Source organism: Dermacentor silvarum, chromosome 9, assembly GCF_013339745.2.
Source record: "Dermacentor silvarum isolate Dsil-2018 chromosome 9, BIME_Dsil_1.4, whole genome shotgun sequence".
In the NCBI taxonomy this organism is placed as follows: Eukaryota; Metazoa; Arthropoda; class Arachnida; order Ixodida; family Ixodidae; genus Dermacentor; species Dermacentor silvarum.
The window spans coordinates 152,988,165-152,997,559 of NC_051162.1; the positions used below are offsets into that span (position 1 = coordinate 152,988,165).

General features: G+C 46.7%; 1 pseudogene; it reads left to right on the forward strand.

Moving 5' to 3' along the window:
- The first annotated feature begins 4,635 nt into the window (after positions 1-4,635).
- LOC119465054 (uncharacterized) lies at positions 4,636-9,046 on the forward strand (annotated as a pseudogene).
- The last annotated feature ends 349 nt before the right edge of the window (positions 9,047-9,395 follow it).

The window sequence follows — 9,395 nt, forward strand, 5'->3', positions numbered from 1 at the left end:
CCACGCCCTTAGATTTCAAGGGCTCTTGTTAAGGCATTAGTGTTTTTGAATAACAAAATTTTTTTTTGCCTCTGACATATTTTAGTATCTCATCAAACTTTCACAATGCATCCCTCGTGTCCATAGCACACTTCATTAGTCATTGCCATATTCTTAGTACCCATAGATTTTACGCACTTACAGCGAATATATTAGGCCTCTTTACAGCCATGCCACATCTGTTTTATCAACACCTTATAATTCACCATTCATGAACCACTCACAAGCCATTATCATCGCCGTGGCGCTCTTTGGCCACATCTGGCCCTTGCGCCAATAAATTCCAACGATCATCATCATCATCATCATCAAATTTTTACGTCTGATCATTTTCAAGTGTTCTATCGTTTTATCCACGGCTTTCTTGCTTTTTTCGGCGGTCTTACTTGTTTCATAAGAAAATGCTTTTCATATCTTTTTAAAATGTTTAATAAATTTATTGTAAGCCTCATCGACGTCTGTTTTTTCTAAGACAGAAGACCAGTATTGCACCATTATTTCTCTCCTAAAGGCTACCAGCCCGCTCTCCGAAATACACTGAACAGTTAAAATGCCTATATCATCATTTCTAATGCCTTTTTCGTATTTGTACAGTGCATAAACAGGACAGTGATCGCTCAGGTTCGAAACATTAGTACCAGCGGTGTAAATATTAGTTTCGACGTTTGTTATCAGAAGGTCAACACATGACAATGTAGAACATGTAATGCGAGTTCGTGTGGTGCTTAAATTTTTGAAACCAGACGCCGACAATAATGTATTAAATTCCCTAGTGGCGTTGCTGTCTTCCAAAATATTGATATTGAATTCGCCACCGCATGTCAGGTGAAAGTTATTCTTGCAGAAAAAGTTTAATAAACATTCGTAAAATTGTATAAAACGCCTGCAGTTTCCACCTGGTGGGTGATAGACGACAGCAAATACTTCACTATAATTTAGTATTGTTAGCAATTCATAGTCTTCTGTTGACACGCAGTACTCATGTACCAAAACACATTTCTTCTGTTTAGTCACAAAAAGGGCAACACCTCCTCCACGTATTTCTCGCCTATTGAGAAAGAAACTATCGTATCCATCTAGCTGCAACTTGCTGCTACCAGTTGTATACCAGGTTTCAGATAACATAATTACATCCAGTTTAGATGAGAATTGGTCTAAATAAAGCGAGATGTCATCCTCTTTATTCACTGCAGAGAGGGCGTTATTATGTAAAACCGATTGGCAAGACGAATAACTATAGATTTAATAGGAGAAGGTGACACTAACTTTAGGTATACGCAACCGTTATCCATTGAGATTATGCTGAAAGGTACAGCTCACGCCGTCACGTGCGCCTGCGCGGTTGCGGATGCCGGCCTCGAAATTATCTTATCAATGTCATGCTCATTCTGAATGTGCACGGCGGGTGTATCGTCAGCTTGCTTCGCATAAATTTTCCCGGTAAATGACCAGACAGATTTACACTTCTATTCATATTTCTTCTTGACGGCAAGAGCTAGAAGTTTCTTTAAGGCTGGGCAAAGATGCTCGTTCACATAGATAGCGTTTCCTGTGGTCAGTCCGACGTCTTTATTTGTGAGACGAGCTCTCTTTACCTTCTTTAGAATGCCGTCTCGCTTTGCACGTGACTTAAATTGGACAATGATGTTTCTTTTGCCGGCATCTCAAGTCGGCACTCCATGACAGGCCTCGATATCGCCTTCAGTTATCGGCTCACTTATGGCACCGCCAATCTTGGACACAATACTGATAACAGATTCGTCGTCTTGTTTTAGTACTCCTTGGGCGCTATAACGTAAAATGATTCCAAACTGTTTTGATTCCAAGCTCCTGACGTCAAATTTACGTAGCCACTCACGCAAGCATCGGGCGGTGACCCGCAGCGTTGTCTGAACAACCCAATCAAACACTCTCCTCGTTTATAGGAGGTCACTTTTGTTCGCTTTCAAAACCAAAAACATTGTCTGCACTCAGCGGTTTTCGTTATCTAATTGGCTTACAAGAGGCGAGGAGCACGCTCTAGTGGAGAGGGTTTCGATGAGGCTGAGCCAACACAGTGAAAATAGATAACCGCATGAAGAGGGTGGTGCCGGCTTCTCCGATTGGTCCGCTTCGCCTTACTTAGCTTGCGGTGGCTGGTCGAAAATCGCGGCGGCGTGCAACGGAAGGATAATAATGCCGCTAAAATGGATCCTCAACAAGGAAGAGTTGGCAGAGCGATGTCGTATGCATGCCGAAAAGGCTCGATAACGTTTTACTAGCTGCCACGCAAAAGGTCTATCATGCGCAAATAAATACAAGCTCACCGGCACGTGCGAGTAGCGAGGGCCTGAGTGATCGGCGGGCAGCCATCTTTGATTCCTTTAGGGGCAGTCTGTGGCTATTCAGAAAAAAATTCAGTTTTGTTCGGCATATTAATGCATTTTTTTCGCGTACATGTCACTTTGACGTGGTGAGTTTTCGCGGTATTGTGACGTCGCGTTATAGACAAGCGAAGTGGATGTAGCCAGAAAACATTGGACCAATAGCAGAGGGCTTATGGTGAAAAGGCGCCGAATCAGGAATGATTATTTTTCTTTTGTGCGGTTTAATAATGCATAATCAGTGTGTGCACGCTATATCAGAGGGGGAGCTATCGCGGTTTTCGTGACGCCGCGTGACGGACCGGCGAAGTTGGGAGCGGCCCGAAAATATTTTGACCAATCGTGGAGGCTGATTGCAGAAATTGGAATCAAAACAGTTTGGAATCATTTTACGTTATTTCGCCCCTTGTATTTCTAGGTTTGCCTTCCTCGAGTACAAGCCAGTGTCTTCTCTAGTTTCAGTGCTAGGGTTTCAAATTGCTTGCGTGAATGAATGTTTACAAATAGCCTATTTACCACGCACCATGTCATTGGCAGTGTGTGTAGAACAGCAGGCTAGAGCAAAAAGCCGCCCACTATTTTCTTCTTAACTTCCTTGTATACCGCCGACTAAGAGCATTATTCTGTTGTACGTTATTTTCACTCCTGGGTCACCATTTGTTCTCAGCAGCCTTCGTTCCGCTTTTATGCGGGCAGTGGGTAGATTTTTTAGCTTTAGATCCAGGGGAGCGAAGGAATCGGCTAACTTCAGCTCAGCGGTAGCTACTCTCTTCTTGTGCATCATGTCCGCAAACATGTGTGCAGGTGATTCGGTTAAATTGTCCTTATAAGAATTCCATCACGTCCCAGGACAGGATCTTCTTCCAGTGTGTCGGAAAACAGCAATGGTCACGAAAATAGGACAATTGTTATTGTCCATTTTATGTTCGGTGGAGTCGAAGATGTAAGGATGTTCGTTGAATGCAATGTCGAGAATATGATTCCTGGTCACATATAGAAGTAACACATGAGTAAGTGTTGTAAAGCACTTGACCACGTGGAATGCAATAAATATGGGATGGTGATCAGTAATGTTTTCATCTATTACTCCAGCATAGGCAGAAGGTCAGCTATTACAAAACGCATGATCCAGCAATGAACAACCACCAAGAAGAGGACATGTAGTGGCAGATGAGATGAGAGATTCAAAACCATAGCCACTGAAACAATCAGAATATTCTGCGTATGTGGTATTTTTGATATTGAGCAAGTTAATGTTGATGTCTCCAACTAAGAGAAAACGCTTGCTTTCTGATAACTTATGCAAAATGGTGTCCAGGCCAGAAATGAAATCCTTCACGTTCGAGGAAGGACAGCGGTAAATGCACCCCAGGGTACCGTTGTTATTCTCTTTTAAAAAACGATCTAATTCAATCCATACGGATTCACCAATGTATGACGTGAAAAGAAAGATCTTGTCGGCAGGTTCAGGGCAGATCAGAAACAATAAAGATTGCTTAGTCACCATGACTACCTGATGAACGGTGACAGTACTCAGCTTCGTAGGATGACAGGCCGAAAGGGTTTCCGTCGTGCGTGCAAAGTCAAATTTCAGAGACGCAAACAATATCGAATGTTAGCGGAATCGAAATGCTAGGCTGGCAACATGGGAAAGAGGAAGGAGGGCGACCCGCGATGGAAGCAGTCGTAACGCACGTTGTTACTCCTCTTATTTCTCTCTTATTTCTCAATTAAAGAGTTATTTGTTCAAAATGTGAGTCTGCGAAGGATTCCTTAACATCTCAGAAGTGGGATTTACCGAAACCTTTGTGGTAAAGCGACCCTGGAAACCGATGTCGGGGGATTGCGACGACGGTGACGCTCGCTGACTTTTCAACTGCCGCTGCGTTGGTGCTGTCTTTGTGAGGTACTGACCGGACAAGGGACTGTGTGACGCCTTGAACGTACTCGCGGACACTCTGTGTGACGTCCACGAAACACAACGGTACCGTCTTCGTGAAGTACCGACTTCGAAACGTGAGTCTTCGTGCTGCCTCAGAAACGTGCGTGCGGACGCTCTGTGTGACGCCTGCGAGACGCTACGATAGCGTTCTGTGACTGATCGACATTGAGGAGTTGTGCCGCCTCGGAAACGTGCGTATGGACGCTCTGAGTGTCGTTGGCAAGCCTAGACATTTATCTGTTGCTGAAAAACTGTGTGTACGCCCAGACAGGCGTATAGACAACGCCCAAGATGGCAGACGGCGGCGGAACTAACGAAATGATGCAAGCTTTGCTGGAGCAAAACCGGCGGTTATTGGAGCTTATCGAGAGGAAGCCTGAAGCGTTCCACGCTGTGCCGGACCTAAATAAGGCTATCCAGGATTTCGACGGCGAGGGCTCATGCCACGAAGCCGGGGCGTGGTTGAAGAGTATCGATTCCATGGCGGCCTTCACGGCTGGCCGGACAGCTTCAGACTCGAAAACGCCAGGCTTCACATGAAGGGACCTGCTCGATTTTGGCTTCAGGCCCGTGTGGATGACCTTACTACGTAGGAGGACTTCAAGATAGCCTTCAAAAAGACTTTTGTGGTCCAGACAAGCACGGCCGAAAAGTGGAAGCAAATGCAAGAAAGAGTCCAGATGAAGGGAGAATCCATCACGGCATACTTTCTTGAAAAGACACTGTTATGCAAAGCATTGGGCCTCGGTATGCAGGATACCAAAGAGCAAGGTTTGGTGGGGCTGCGGTTTAAAGATGCATGCATCTCAATGTCGGCGAAGGATCACGAGGACGAGGACGAATTGCTGACAGACTTGCGAAGACTAGAGCGAATAACCGAAGCTAGAATGCAGCAGTATCCAGGGGCCAAGCCCCACGGTGGTGACCCAGGTAGCGCGACATCTCGTGGGAAGCCTCCGCCTTCAACATCTTGGAATGCAACGCGTCCAACCGAGCAAGTGATCACAAATGCACGTGTCACACATCAAGCAAGTGGTGGGGGACCACCGAAGCAAACGCCAGAGCCTCCCAAGCGTGATCCGTCAGAGCGAAAATGCTACAGCTGTGGAAGGTACGGGCACATAGCGAAAGACTGTTCAAAAACAAACCCTGCTGGGAACTTTATGGTGAATGAGGACCCAACAAGTGGACAGTGGTCCATCCAAGTTCCTGAAGACTGCGATCATCATTGGTACTCACCAGCTCTCCGTGATGATTGACCCGGGAAGTTCAGACTGTTTATTGCGTCATCAAGTGGCTGAAAAGTGCAACCTGCAAGTTGTGTGCAAAGCCCAAGCGTTGTATGGGTTGGGGAACACTGATACATCTACAGTGCAGTCTATCGGAACCTCGGAGGTTGACATAGAAATCGATGACGTGTTATGCCGTAAGGTCAAGGTAATTATCGTTCACAACAGTGCCTTGCCTGTGGACATGCTGGTTGGTAGGACTTGGACGGAACAGGACCACATTACATACCTACGCATGGGAGATGAACTCAGGATTGGCTACCGAGATGATCTTCCATTTTGCAACATTGACCTTGCCCAGATGAAGCCTTCGAAGGAGCCACTTCGTGTCAAGGAGACCATTGTGCTGCCCAAAAGGACTGTGTGTTGGGTGACAGTGGAGACCAATAATAGTGAAGGAAATGTTATATTGCCTACAGGAACGGGTAAGGGAATACTACTTCACGTCGAAGACGGAATGGTTGAGATACCCATGCTGAACGACAAGGATGAAGACCAACAGCTGATCAAGGGGAGTTTGTTTACTCACGTTGAACTGCTATCAGGGAGCGAAGAGCTAACACCCGTGAGACCTGTGCCTCAGCAGAAGCCCATTGATCGTAGTATGCTAAACGTCGGGAAGGATGTCAATGAACAGCAAGTTGACGCACTGCTGAAAATGCTGAATGAATATAGGGACTGCTTTGCGCTGAATTTGTCAGAGTTGGGGTGTTGTAACCAACTAGAGATGATCATCACGGAGCATTCCGGGAGCAGCCCAGTCAGCTGCAAACCGTACACGACTAACGCAGAGGAAAGAAAAGCGATCCAAGAAATTGTCAAGGAGTGGAAGGCGACTGGCATCGTAACCGAAACATCCTCGCCATACGCTAGTCCAGTACTACTCGTGAAAAAGAAGAATGGAGAAAATCGTCTAGTCATAGATTATCGACGGCTAAATAGCCAGACGGTGCCGGAACACTTCCCCTTGCCAAACATTGACGACCAGCTGCAACGACTCTCCGGAGCACAGATATACTTTGTGTTAGACTGTGCAAACGGATACCTTCAACTTCCACTGAGTGAGGAATCGAAGGCCAAGACTGCATTCATCACGCCTGATGAGACCGGGCAGTTTGAACGTATGGTGTTCGGGTTGAGAAATGGTCCTGCTGTATTTCAACGTCTAATAAACAAGGTCCTCGGATCTCTGCGTAACACTGTAGCATTGTGTTACATGGACGACCTGCTGATTCCAGCCAAGGATTGGGAAGAGTTGCTGGTTCGGCTCAAACAAGTACTGGATGCCCTGCGAGCTGCTGGTCTAACCCTGAAAATATCCAAGTGTGTGTTTGGAAGTGAGGAAATCGACTACTTAGGCTTCAAGATTGCGAAAGGCTACCTGCAGCCAGGTGAAGTGAAGCAACAAGCCATACTGGACGCTAGCACGCCAACTGATGTTCACAGTGTAAGGAGATTCCTGGGTCTAACGGGATTTTTCAGACGATTCATTCCCTATTATGCCCTGAAGGCAGAACCGCTTACTTCTCTGACCAAGAAAGACACGAAGTTCACGTGGGGAGTGGAGCAGCAGGAAGCTTTCGACCAGCTCCGAAAGGAACTGACAGCACCACCCGTTCTGAAGTTGTACAACCCTTTGGCTCCGACAGAGCTCCACACGGACGCAAGCAGACATGGACTTGCGGGGATGATCCTTCAACAAGATGAGTCGGGACGCTGGCACTTGGTGTTTTGTGTCAGTAAGCGTACCACTGATGCTGAAGGGAATTACCATGCGGGAAAACTGGAGCTGATGGCGATAGTCTGGAGTATGGAAAGACTTTGTCCATTTCTCTTAGGCATTCCGTTCACGCTGGTTACAGATTGTCAAGCAATTGTGTATCTGAATGCGCACAAGACTCTTAAACCACAGATAGCAAGGTGGTTCGACTTACTTCAAGAGTATGACTTTGAGGTGAAGCACCGAGCAGGAGAGAAAATGGCACATGTGGACTATTTGAGTCGTGAACCTGTAGGAGCGCCAAGGGACACGCTTGATAAGGTTGTTGAGACAAGGATCGAAGTGTGCCTTACCATGACATTGGAGGACCAAGTTGTGATCGTTCAACGCTCTGATGCGGACTTGGCGAAGCTCGCCCAAATATTGGAGAAGCCTTCAAAGAAAGGACCCAAGAAGAGAGTGCCAAAGTCAAGAACTTAAGGCTGAGAGATGGAAAACTGTTTTACGTTGAAGAAGACGGACGACTTCTTTTTGTGATGCCTAAAAGCATGCGCAAAACATTGTGCGTCAAGTTTCATGACTTACAGGGACATTTTGCTACAGACCTAACGGTGACAAAAATCAAGGAACTTTATTGGTTTCCTCGGATGAAGCGCTACGTGGACCAGCACATCCGTATGTGTTTTGAATGTCTAATCACAAAGGTACCAGAGGAAAGAAGCCTGGGCTTCTGCACTCGATACCACCTGGGAAGAGACCATTTCAAGTTGTTCATGTGGACCACGTTGGTCCGTTTGTGAGAAGTTCCAAGAAGAACCAGTGGATATTGGTGCTGGTGGACAATCTGACCAAGTTTGTGCCTCTCTACCCTGTGCGCGACACCTCGGCGAGAAATGTACTGCGGTGTGTGCAGAACTTCATAACAGAGTTTGGACTACCGGAGCGCATCATATCGGACCGTGGTTCCTGTTTCACGTCCCACGGCTTCGAAGCCTTCTGTCAGGAAAATGGTGGGGCTCACACACTGAACTCGGCACACCATCCAAGGGCTAATGGCCAGGTGGAGCGTGTGAACCGAACTCTGGTACCGTGTATTATGGCTAAAATCAAGGACCCAGCTCAAAAAGATTGGGATCAGAAGATCAAGGAGGTAGAAAGTTACCTAAATGCTGCTTACAATGCCTCAACAGGGACTAGCCCTTTCAAGCTCTTGCATGGATATCAACCAAGGATGCAGGATGGTATCCTCAGATGGCTGAACACTGAGAATAACGAGTGGGTCTGCCCGGAGCAACTTCAAGAGATGGCTCAAAAGGACATAGCGAGCCAGCAAGCAAGGTCGAAGCAGTACTTCGACAAGCGTCACTTCACAGCGGACAAGTTTAGTGTTGGAGACGTAGTGGTCATGCGCTGCGTTCCAGAGCACACTGGTGCCCCAACAAAAACCCAGAAGAAGTTCAGAGGTCCACTCATTGTGATAGAAGTACTTCCAGCAGACACCTACAGAGTGACCGAGATGAACGGAAGGAAAAGGGTCTACTCGACAACTGCCCACATCAGCCAACTGAAGAGATGGGCTGGAAGATGCCAGGAACAGTTCGACCAGTCAAGCTCCGACGAGGAATAAAGCGTGCCGAGACGTAGCACACGTGTGTCCAAAAGACCTGCGTATCTTCGGGACTACACCACATGAACTGAGGACAGTTCGCTGCCAGGAATGGCCGAGTGTTAGCGGAATCGAAATGCAAGGCTGGCAACATGGGAAAGAGGAAGGAGGGCGACCCGCGATGGAAGTAGTCGTAACGCACGTTGTTACTCCTCTTATTTCTCTCTTATTTCTCAATTAAAGAGTTATTTGTTCAAAATGTGAGTCTGCGAAGGATTCCTTAACACGAAGGAATGAGTAGGTGAACCAGTTGAGTTATAGACATTATCTAAATTTTCGCGGAGGTTTCGTGCGTTAAAATGAACTAGGGAACGATTACATTCAGCTGGCGTGTGCTTCGCTTCTTCAGGAGATAGCGGGGCCATGATGAAAGAAT